Genomic DNA, 13,080 nt, shown 5'->3' with positions numbered 1-13,080 from the left:
TTTGTTTTCAATTCAATGAAACCCTGATACAAGTAATAAAAGCATGGAATAAGTAGACTTTCAGATTAGTGATTTCAAGTAGAAAGCCAAGTATATTCTATCCTATTTAGCATATATCTGAAAAACATTGTTTTATTTTTCTATATGATACATTAATGTTGTCTCTGTATTTTGATTACCAACTTTCTTAATTTAGACTCTCCAAGGAATTCACTATTCATTTGTATCTCCCCATAAATTTCCTACTATATTCCATTATTTCTTATATCTATTGCATCAAGATTTGATTATTTCTTTTTTTGAAATTTGTGCAATATGAATTCAGATTGTCTAAAATATTTGCACCCTCATTTATATTTCATTCTGATTATATCATCGCTTTCAAACTCGTAGTTGATATCTTAAGCTGTATGTAAATGAAGCTAACTAGATATGCCCAAACCCATATGAAACTACTCAATGTTAGGTCCAATCAACTGTCAATTCCTTGTAGGAGCTTTATTAGTACTTCTCTTTCATTATAGCACAAAGTGATTGCTTAAGAAAATTTTACATTTTATTTTCAGCTCCAGTCTTCCTTGCATAGGTTTTTGCTAAGAAAACTGGAAAAGATACCCACATACTGATCTCTGCCCGATGCAATCCTTTAACCTATAAAAAAATTTTATTATTCACATATATATTTGCTTATTATTGTAATTTGCACAGTTACTATCACTAGTTCAATTGTTTACGGGGAATAGTATACACTGTACAAACTCTTAAGTTGCAAGTATAGATGTTAACCTGAGTTTGCCGGATGACAATCAATTAGACAATAACAAATCTTCAAATGAACCAATCATTTCCTGACGGGAAGTCCACTCAACCTCCTTACCAACACGGGAAGTCCACTCAGCCTCCTTACCAACTTGATTCATTGAGGTGTTGGGGCTGAATCAGGACCCTAATGCTTATTGTGGTTAATCAACCATTCGTTCAAATATCCCGTTCATTGCACGAGCCAAAAAATCAAAACTGTGTTTGAAGATATAAAAAAAACCATAAAACTTTTGTTTTTCATCTTTCTTTTCTTTTTCCTACTTTTTACTTCAAACCAAACACATACAATGAAATGCATAATGATTGGGCAGTTAAATTTTAAAGTGCTTTGGATTTATTTTTAAATTATTTTCATTATTACAAAGAAAATGTCATCTCAGAAAAGCTGTCAACCTTTTAAAATTTCAATGTGCAACATAAAATTGGTGATTCAAGACCACAAAAGATGAAACCCAAGGCGTACCTACCTTGTATTTGTATTTTTGGAAAAACCTAAAAAATGAAATGCCCCCACGCAGGATCAAACTACGGACCTTCAGTTTACAAGACTGACGCTCTACCACTGAGCTATAGGGGCAAGCTTAACCTCCCCTCTAGTTTCATTTTAACAAATAATACCTTCATTGAACTTTTGAAAAATTCAACAAAAACTTCCCCTCTATCACTACTCAAGATGTTATTTAAAATAACATCGTCAAGATGTTATTTAAAATATGTTAAAATATCAACAATGCCTCATTCGATTAACAACACATTTTAATATTTTGTAAGTCTTTTTTCAGAGCAAAAGAATAGTATAAACCCTAACACCACAACATTCACAATGGCGCCCTCGCTCGGAATATTTCATTCGTTCGGAGAATGTTTTTCTTTTTCCGACAATTATTTTTCACTAACAAGTGTTCAGTATTGAAGCCCATTTACTCCATTCATTCTCTGAAAAGAGAACGAGCGATGGCACTACTGAGAATAATTTAGATGCTCTTTTGTTGATGCATGGGATGAGTGGCGTTTTTCAGGCAAAGCAATTTTGGATTTTGTTAATTAGTGTTATAGGAAACAGAGAAAAACTCGACGTCTCGTGTATTGGACAGTTTTGTATGCCCTTAGCTTTAATCTGAATGATGTACATTATGAGTTTATTGTAAATGAATAAAAGTACATATTTGATTCATGTTCCCTTGGTATGTTTCTGTGTAATACCCTTAAACTGGACACTTAATGAGACTCGTGTTAGTTTAGAATATTCACAGCCAGTGGGTCGGTCTGGGGAGACCTATCCTGATAAGGCTGACACTGATGTGTTACCAAGTCGGTTGGGGTGGCCTGTCTCAGCCGCCAGGGTGAGACCCAAGGCACATACAGTGTAGGATCAATTGAATCTTTGAACCGGATCAGATTTCCAGTATTGCCCTAGACCTTGGAGATTAATGGGAAAAACTGGAAAGTTACACCCGACCCCTAGACTCGATTATGATACTGCACTAGGTGTCGGATTGGGCTGTCTTTGATGTACCAATCAGTGAGATCCTTAGTGGGGGTCAAAACTTGGGTATGTTGGGACAGTCTGAGAATTCATCTGAGTGGGTAATCATAGTGATAGGATCAGCCCCTTTGTCAGACAAAGGTAATGATCGGGGATGCACTCTCTCTGATGGAAACCAAGACTGCCGGCAGCCGATTTCAATCGTTGGGATTTGTCTTGTAAAATATATTTTATATGAGATATAAAAGTATATATACATTATGGTTTCTAAAATGTTTGCAAAATGTTTTAATTCCCGGGATCCATATAAGCAGAGAGTGCAACACTGTTCCTTGCAACCGAGGGAGAGGTTCTCTCTTGTCGGGCAGTGTTTGATCATTATGGGCTGAGAGGTTAAGTGTAAGACCATTAAGAATAATACCTGATGGGCTAATTTTGCATCTGCCCACAGTCCCTTGGTGTTACAAGGTGGCTTGGCCCAGAGACCACTTAGGGTAAGTGTTGGGCCCATAGAGCCCATGTGATGGGTTTCAGGGGGTGCACTGTCCATAACAGTGTATTCGGCCAGGCCTTGTAACAGAGGCTGGGCTGAACCCATGTGGCTGATGTGTAGATCAATGCTTGGGTCCAACGCCATACAAGGAAGTCCAACTGGGCAGCAGTTAGGAAGGCTAAGTGAGCACATAACCTTAATGGGCCTAAAGCCCATTTCGAATTGGGCTGTTTTAATTAGTTAAATATGGGGCGAATTCTGGGATGGATTAGCAGATAGGATAGAGTCTTAACCCTATCCACTCAGAGAGTCCAAATCTAAATGTGATTCAGATCTGAAAACCTCCTAATGTGATTAGGAGAAGGCTGATCTAATCTGCAGATAAGATAAGAGTTTATCCTTATCACCTAAAGGGATGTCTGATCCAAATGAGATTTGGACCAGCAACTCCTAATGGGATTAGGAGCTGATCCTTTAAGGTCACAAAAGAAGGAAGGGGCGACGGCCTTGAGATTAATCACAAGATCATCAGATCACTACAAGTCTTTTAGAGCTGAAATCACAGAAGAGAGAATTTAGCATACCTGCGAAAATACTCTCTTGCCGCCTCCTTCCTGCCGCCGCCTCACCTGCCAGTTCGACCTCCTCTCTTCAATGGGAGAAGTCAAGATTTGATCTTGATATCAGTTCCTTGTGAATGGACTAATAGGAAACTGTGCTCACGTGCCATCCTACTATTTATTGCGAAGGACTAGGTTCTTGGAGAAGAACACTGCTGATTCTGCTCCATCCTACACTGCGTCATCTTTAGTGGGAATAGTCTTTGGATCATTCCTTGGGCGTGAACACATTCGTTGAGAAATATTATTTCTTTGTATCAGGTATAATCCTTTCCTACTACTTTTGTTCAAATCTGGTTCAGTTTATGGTTCAAGATTGATCATTGAAAATATGATTTTCTAAATAGGGAATGCGATTCCCAATTGAAAGGGAAAAAAAATTTTTGAAATTCGCCCACCTTATTTTGCAAAATTTGGGCGTCCATACGATAGATTTCTCATCCTTTCATCGTGATCATCAACGAAATGGATGGACGGACAGTAAGAAGATATTCGAGTTAAGGTGGTGAGATGATCATTTACTTCAGCCATTAATGTTTATGGAGGGAGATATCACAAATGATGCCTATAAAGAATGCCTCTGCAATTATGCAGCCAGCCTCAACATCTATGCGATGAACGGCTGTGGGTAGTACACAAAAGATGAAACCACCCGAGGAGGACTAATGTGTGAGGCGTGTGGGTGCCACCACAACTTCCACCGGAAAGTCATCATCCTGATAAGCGGAGATGGAAAGGGTGGAAGCAATATTAACCAAAACCACAGCAACAACAACAGGGTTTGGGATGCGGTGGTGGTGGAGATGATGGACTACACATATACCCAGCCAGAGGCGGTGGTGGAGTCGCAAATGAAATGGAGCGAGAAGAAGAGAGGATCAGGACCATGTTCGTTGTTGTCTGTACTTGTTATTAATTCTATGGTTGCTGAAGCTTGGAGGTTTCAAAGAACTATATATTGAACCTCTATTATTCTTAAATCAATCAATAAAACTGTTCGTGTCAAGCTATTCTATTTTTTGCAGCAAATACTCAACTATTTCACATACAAAACTTGTAATAACACTCGCTCATAAAGACTCATAAAATCGTACAAGTGTTGTTAATCGAATGAGGGCATTTTTTTGACATTTTAACATATTTTGAGTGACACCTATTTGACTAATCAGGGATAATTTCGTAAATTTTTATGCTTTTTGTTTGGGTCAGTGATAAAGGAAACTGTTTATCAGTTTTTTCAAAACAAGGGAGGTGCTTGTTAAAATGAAACTAAAGGGAAAGTTTCTATGATCGTCAAAAACTTTTAGAGGAGGTTTTTATATTTTATCCAAAAAAACAAACAAACAAGTAGCAAAGACTTGGAATTTATGAAATTGCCCTTATTCATTTCGGCATCTTTTTATATAATTTAAAATATTAGATTTGTCCTTTTAAACTTGATGGTTTTGCAGAATAAAATTATTTAGGGTCCGTTTGGTTTATAGTCAGAATTAAAATCGAAATCTTTTGGAATTGAAATCGGAATGATCTATTCCCATAATTTGTTTGGTTCAGACAGAAATGAAAATGAGAATTAAAATCAACAGGAATGGGATTTCATTCTCAAAGGAGGAGCAGGGAATGACCATTCCCTCAAATGGGGGAATGCCATTCCAACAAAAATGGTAATAGGATTCCGATTCCGCTCAATCAAACAGTTGGAATCAAAATAGCCCATTCCGATTTCGATTTCAGACCCCTATTCCAGCAAACCAAACAGGCCCTAATATTTTTTTCAATTTGACTTATGACCTTTTCTTTTTTGGCACCCTCATAGCCATAAGGGCTGTATTTCATTTTTACTTGACATATTACATCACTTTTTAGCAACAATCTGACAGCTCCTTTCAAAAATATAGTGGGAGTTGATCGCGGGCTTGAAATAGTATTGCTTTGGGACCGACTCTGGATCTCCTGCTCACGACAACTCTGCCAAAGTCTACTCACAACACACGAAGTAGGATTTGCTCCTCACAGGCACATCTACCGTGCATTGAGAACATTTCCCGTGAATAATAACTGATAAGTATGGGAGATGTTCTCAATGCATGGTAGGATGTGCGTGTGAGGATCTGATCTCACAACACACTACCCTGTGAATTGGGAACATCTCCCCTGCATAATATTATGCAGAGGATGAGATGTTCTCCATGTGTGATTGCGATAAATATGGACAGAGTTTGTATGGACAGGAGATCCGGACTCTTTGGGACTACCCAGATTAAGCACCAACCGAGCCACTACTTGGTGACATATGAACCAGTTAAAAGGCCTAAGGGTAAAAAGGATATTTTCAAAAAACAAATGCATTGAGCCAACATCTTCCACCCGGGTACAAAAGTAGGGGCGCAACTTGGGCGGGCTTAACCCGAACCTGGCCTGACCCAACCCAATTTTTCCACGGGCTGGGTTGGATTTTTGGGCCTCGGGTTGGGCCTGGACTTGAAAAGGCGGGTTTTTATATTTTTCGGGTTGGGCTTGGGTTGAAGTCTTGGATAACCCTAGCCTGGCCCATTGCCTTGTTGTACATGTACATTTATAAATTATAATATATATGTGTATATAGTTGAATCGTATGTTAATGACTTAATGGTAGTTGTTTAATTAGTAAATTACTAATTTACTCATTAATTACTAATTAGTTTCTAAACACTGATTTTCCTCTTTGTGTCTTTAACGTCTCAACTCCTTTTAATTCGAATGACATTACGGCAACAGGAATTAAAAAAACCCAAAAGTTCAAAACGTAAAAACTTTTTAACCAATCCAAATCTGGATCAGGCCCGAATCCAATCCGAATGCTTAGGCTTGAATTAGATAATTTGGACTTGACCTTGAGTTCGGGTTTTAGATCCAATTTTTAGGATTGGACCTGGTTTGAACTAAAACCCGGCCCAGCCCGCCCGACTTGCACCCCTATACGAAAGGGAGGTAATTGAACACTTCTACAAAACTGCAGGGAAGGTCTGTTGTAGTGAAACCTAAGGAAAGATTTTTATATTTTACCCGTTTTTATTACATCCTTTGTGGCATATCGAACTAATAGACTCGATCTAATCAAACCCTGTTACATAGGATGTAGCTAGTTCAACCAATTAATCCGGTTCTATTTAACCCTATTACATAGGGTCTATGGCAAATCCTTGTTTTTGATTAGGGTCTGTATACTGTATATAGATATACTTTGAATCCATTTCGAAAAGGACCTGATGGAGCAGACTTAGATCACTGAAATCCATACAATCAAAGTAGACAAAACAAGTACAACAATCTGTCTCCATCATGTCTTCTAGTCAGGCTCTATTCCATCACCTTTCCCAGATATTAACTATAGAATCTGGGTCCACCACATTGCACATACAGAAGTTTTTACAAGATGGAACGGATGACATTTAAAGTAGGATCCAGGATGTGGAGACAAAATAGATTTAGGAAAATGACAGTGGTGTCAACCATAACCACAAAACTTCCCAGAAAAATGGTGGACCCCTGCCCTCTTCTTGGTTTACAAAAGGCAAGAGTCGCAAATCAACTGCCATGAATGATTAGAAGGATAAGGAGGGATGAACGGGAGAACAAATTCAGAGAATAAATGAACTACGAAAAACTCATCCTTTTATCTCTCAGGGGCAATGGGACCCTTTGATCAGGATGTTTAAGGTCTGGTTCAGAGAAGATCTCATATCAAACCACTAAAATAAGGTTTAAAAATTTTTAGACCAAATTAAATCATTTTGGTATGTCTGTATAAATTTTTAGACCCAACTAGAAAGCCACACAACATATGTCTGTATAAATTTATATCTATATCTATACTACTTTGAAAAATATTAATAACGCCTAAAAATTTCTGAAATTTTAATTGAACAAATTTTGTCCCTTTGTATTAATGTTTTCAGATTTGGATTTTGAGGACAAATTTGATATTTTGTTGATTGTTTTAAATGAGTTACTTAAATGAATTATAACTGAATTCATGGAATGTTTAGTTGGATGTATTTATCTCCCTTTTAATTAATAATGAATTGTAACTGAAAATTCTTAGCTAGATGTATTTTTCTCTTTTAATTAATATTGAATAAAATAATTATTATTTGATCATCTTTAAAAGTAGGTCCAATTGTCACTATTTAATGAGTTTAAAATGTGGATTTTGATTGTGAATCCACAATGTTGATTATGGTTTTTGGGTTAGATTTCTATTGGTTTATAATAGTTTTTGGCCAATCTCAAGATGTTTGAGAGGGTCTCATCCGAAATATCCATTTCAAAAAGTCAATTTTTTTTTCTAAAAAATTTGCCAGATAGGCTTTAAAAATTAATTTATAAGATTAAGAGCATCCCAATATCAACAAACAAAGAAAATACTTGGGGTGCTCCAATTATTCAAGGCATAACTGATAAGAAGGCTATGAAAAACATCACAACTAAAATTAAGAAGAAAATTTAGGGTTGGAAATTGAAAACTCTTTTTAAAGATGAAAGAACTATCCTTAATCAAATAAGTTTTGAATGTCGTTCTTCTATTTACAAGGCGCCCACTGGCCAGTCGATAGGGTCTCTTGGTGGTTGTAGCTAAGAGCAATGTTTTAAAAACTGACCCAAAAACAAAAACCGCGTTGACCACCTGTTTCCATGTCAGCGGTTCGACTGCTCAGGTCAAACGGCTTGGGTGGGTTGATTTATTTGAGCTATTAGGGTAAGAGGATGATGCATATATATATATATATATATATATATATATATATATATATATATATATATATATATATATATATATACTCATTTTATGAGAAAAGAGAGAAGTTGTCGATTGGAAAAGGAAAGAAAAGAAAGAAAATGAAGGAAAAGAAGGAAGAAAGGAAGGAAGGAAGGAAAGGAGGAGGAGGTGGTTCATCGACAACGGTTACAAAATAGCAGTAGTGGCGGCCATGGTGATTTAGATCTCACAGATCTCTCTGTCTCAATCTCTCTCTCTCTCTCTCTCTCAATCCCTCTCTCCCTCTTTCTCTCTCTCAATAGTGATTTTAGATATGAAATCTTAGATTTGAGATCTAATTTCAATCCCTCCTCCCCTCTCTATACATGCTTTCTTAAAAAAATTAAATAACAAATATTTTATTAAATTGTGAACCATTACCTAGGTCGAACGATTTAGTAGTTTGACCGCTCGGGTCAGCAGAGTTTTTGACTAATTCAATGAATTTTTTTTAAAAGCGGTTCATTTGAAAACCAGACTTGGAGGTATGATCGTTTCCTGGGTCAAACGATTCAACCGTCTGGTCTGGTCCGATTTTTAAAACAATGGTTAAGAGACTTAGAATCAAATCCCACTTGCAACTGGGTTGGGGGGTTATGGGTTTGAGGGATGGGCTACCCCCGTTGTGTAACCCAATGGAGCAAAAATAAAATTAAATAAAAACTAAAAATGTAATTCCCCCATTTTAAATGATGTTTAAATGAACATACCCTCAAAAGATTGATACAATTAAAAGTCAATTCTTTTGAGGCCCAAGAGAAGGCAAGGGAGCAATTGTAGGACAAGTTAGAAAAGGCTTTACAAATTAGTGACTTTTATTTTTGGGAAAATCACTGAGAACCCCTAGAGTTTCTGGAAAATCTATAAGAAGTATTTTCCCTTTTGTGTTAACACTTTCATATTTGAATTTGAGGGAAAATAAATTATTTAGTTGATTGTTTAATGAGATCAAAATAGGACAAATTGAGCCCTCCATTATTAACTTCTTGCTAAATTGTATAAGAAGACATAAATAAAATTCTTTTATGCAACTTAAATAACTACACAACATGTTTGATTTGGTTTTCTGTTTTGATAACTTATAACGTGTCTAAATAGACATCTATAAATCATAAAACTTAATGAGTTGTAATTGAAATTGCATGGCGTATTTAGTTGGACAAATTTAACTACTCTAGACACTAGAGCTACATGTTGATTTGTAGATGAATTACAATTTTCTTGGAATCTATAAGAAGTGACAATAAATATCTAAGGCTTTTGAACTTTTTCTTGATTTAAAATACACTCTCTTTGAATTTGGTCTCTTTCTCTCTCTCTCTATTATGAAGATATAAATTGTAAATTGAATACTATTTTTCATTTTATTCTATTCTCTCTCATTAAGTCTCATATTTAAGGTTAACTTCCATTCTCTCTCATTGAGTCATATGTTTAATGTATTTTTGTTTCTCATAATTAAAATTTACTAATTAAATTCATGAATAACAATTTTAATAGTATAAAAACTTATATATTCAAAATCAACTTATAAACAAAATTGATTTTTAAGTATGATAAATAAAAATAATTCTTTTTAATAATAGAAATGGGATACAAAATTTAAAACTACCTTAGCAATGAAACCACTTTCATGTTTATTAAATGATGGAAATCGAATACAAAAATTATGAAAAAAGAAAATTAATGTCTATTCTATCACCATACTAAACAAATCAAATGATTTAATGTGGAAATGAACCTAAAATCCTAGTTAATTAACAATTCAATTAGTTTGATTGGTCTCTAGGCAAGCAATGGTTCAATTAGCACAATAAATTGCAAATATTGATATAAGCTATAGAGTAAGAAGATTTAATATAAGTCTTTAGGTTGAAAGGCAATAAATCACCAATATATGTACAATTTTTGTTGTTGTTATCATTTGAAATTGCCATGTGAAAAGTACGTGCACATTTACTAGTAATAAATATAAAGGGGAAGAGAGAAGCGTATTGGTGGGGTCCTTGGCCTCTCAAACTTTTTGTTAAAACCATTATTTATATAAAAGTAGCAAGTGGAGGTAGGGTCAAAAACGTAAAGTGGGTCCTTGGACCTCTCAAAACTTGAACTAAAATGCTAGGGATCACTTTCTAATGCTCCTCTAACTCTCACAATTAAAACAAGGGAAATTGTCTAAAACTCACCATGACTTTTTAGCATTTCTCTTAAATTCCAAAACTCATCATCGGCTGGAGCACCATTTGTGTTCGGAAGTTGTCCACATCAGCATAAATGCAATTTTTATGACCAAACTGCCCCTAAATGGCATGTCCATCTTATTAAACAATTTTTTTTTATGTTAGCCTAATTTTTATTCAATGCACCTTTGTTCTAACTGACATTGATAAAAGTAGACATTGGGTCCTATAGAGCCACGTGTCCTCTTCTTGACCATAGATCTTTTCTTGATCTTGGTTCTTGTTGCATTTGAAATTAAAAGGGATAAAGTGGCAGTTGTGCTGTGCAAGTAGATACGGAGGGTGAGATGAGGTTGATTTGAACCTCCCTTTTCACCTAAATATGTAAAATGGGCATAAAGCTTTTTAGAATGAAATATTTAAGATAATTTTTGTTGTTTTTTATCAAACTTTTGCTTTATTTTCCATTTACAACATAACAAAGGGTAAAATAGTAATTTATCAACGTCCGTGGGTGTATTTAACGTCGACTAACTGATATAGAGTTCCTTGGACATTTTGAAAAGTTATAGTGAATTTAAGAGAATTGCTGAAAAGTCATGGTGAGTTGTATACGATTTCCCTTAAAATAATTTGTTCATTTTTTCTTTAGGAAAATCTGTATTAAATCTCTACCTTCCCAAGTCATTATTCTCCAAACGCTATCTCTTCTACTTCCTGGCTCATTCCTAACTCTGCCACTGCAAATATAATTTTGTAAAGACTATATTGCACTCCACCTTAGATTTCTAAATTCCACTTCAGACCTATAGCAATTCAAAATTTCAAATGCCCCCACCTATAACACCAGTACTCGTCCGTGAATCGGCATCAATTCCGAGCTAGCACCAATCCAACTGTACGGTAAAGCTAAGATTTATTGGGGTGGACTGAACAATAAAAACATTTATAATTTTTTAATTTACAATTTACGATTTGATTTGATTTCTAAAATTTATGAAATGGAACAAACAAAAACCGTAAGCCGAAATTTTAAAGAACCCCAAATCAAACCCAACCTCAGATTTCAGTTTAGTTTGATTCAATTTAGATAGTATAATGAACACCCCTAACTTTGACTTCCTTCTTCCGTCAGTTACAAACATTTTTTCTTCTTGATGTTGCAAAGTCCTTAGAACCGTAATTGCATATTGATGAGGGTAGATTTGGCCCTCCAGTCACATCGTGACACATGGCATCTTGGAATAACTGGATGACACATGGACACCACCTAAGCGATGATTTGGAGTCCAAGATTGTAGTTCGTCTTTGCCTCGACGTGGCGACTTGCCTTTACTACCGACCTGGTGACCTTGACCACAACTTAGGTCGGCTTGCAGTACCTCGTCGAGGGATGACCTGTAGCACCTCGTCATCGGCCGAAGTGACCTTGACGCGAGGCATGATCTCCCTCAAGGGCTTGCCGACCTAACTAAGGACTAGGCGGTGACCTGCGAGTCGTGCTTGCCGACAAATTCGGCATGCATATCTCAACACTCCCAGGTTTCTCGAAAGTTGGCCCATGTACCAAATGTTTCAGAGGATAGTCAACATGCGTGGCGGTTAACTCTGAGGATTTCAGATCGGTTACACATGATCTCCCGGAAATCTCGGATGCGGTGCGTGAAGCCCATGCCAAATAATGCCTATAAAAAGACACTAACCCCAATGACACAGGGGACAGACGATTAAGTACATTCTAGCTCTCATACTTTCTGATTTTAAGTTCCCTATCTATTACAAGAATACTAACTTAAGCATCAGAGTGACCTCGCTGGGTTAGCCACCCTGGGTCCTCTGACACTGTTTCTTTGCAGGTCTCTTCAAAGAATTACCCAGCTCGGCACCTATGCAACCTCCTAATTCAATCCAGTCAATTCGGCATCCAAATCCTCATCCAACAAAAATACTCTAACTCAACCTCTGAATCATGAGACACTAAGGAGTAGTGAAAACAAGAGCGTGCTACCAAAAAGCGCTTCATCACATATGAAAAGAAAAATCGAGATGGAGCACCAAATCAAGTGGACCATCATTTAAATGCACTTTCGAGTTTCAAATCTCCAAGTTTCAACACGGACGACAAAAAGGACTCGCTCTCGTGTCTCTCTGTAATTTAAAAACTAACAAATTCAACGTGCAACAAAACGAAGCTTTGTTTTGAGTGGTGGGAGCATTTAAAAATTACAATGGCCTTCGAATGGATTGATGGGTTATCCTTGGCCATTGTATATTGAATGAATGATTACAATACTGACGAGTGTTCTTTCTTCTCAAATCAAAGGTCGTTACAGCTTTTTCTCGTTGCTTCTTTCTTTGGAAGATGCGGGAATCCTACTTGCCATAAAAATCCATCTATGCGTTCCTAGTTGGTAGATAAGGAGGGGGGGCTGGGCTATTGTCACTTGATGGGATAGAGATCGGCTTCCGTCAGGGTAAGTTCGAACAGGCAGGCTTTAACGATAACAATATAAAATAGGATTGAGATGTTTTGTATATATCTCAGTCCACAATTACAAATAATGTGCTGGCTCAACCCACAAGACTGTTTTCTTAATAAAAACCACGAAACTGCTTGTTTAAAATGTATTTGACTCGGTGGTAAATAGGATTATGGATTTTGTTTTGGATAATGCATTTCA

The 13,080-nt window shown here is 36.4% G+C and overlaps 1 non-coding gene across 1 annotated transcript; it reads right to left on the bottom strand.

The window, feature by feature from the left end:
- Positions 1-1,327: 1,327 nt before the first annotated feature.
- On the bottom strand, positions 1,328-1,399 carry TRNAT-UGU (transfer RNA threonine (anticodon UGU)). Its single transcript has one exon. It is a non-coding gene; the product is annotated as a tRNA-Thr (tRNA).
- Between the last annotated feature and the right edge of the window lie 11,681 nt (positions 1,400-13,080).

The sequence above is a fragment of the Nelumbo nucifera genome, chromosome 3 (genome assembly GCF_055504915.1).
Source record: "Nelumbo nucifera cultivar China Antique chromosome 3, China Antique-T2T, whole genome shotgun sequence".
Lineage (NCBI taxonomy): Eukaryota > Viridiplantae > Streptophyta > Magnoliopsida > Proteales > Nelumbonaceae > Nelumbo > Nelumbo nucifera.
This window is presented reverse-complemented; position numbering and strand designations above follow the sequence as displayed.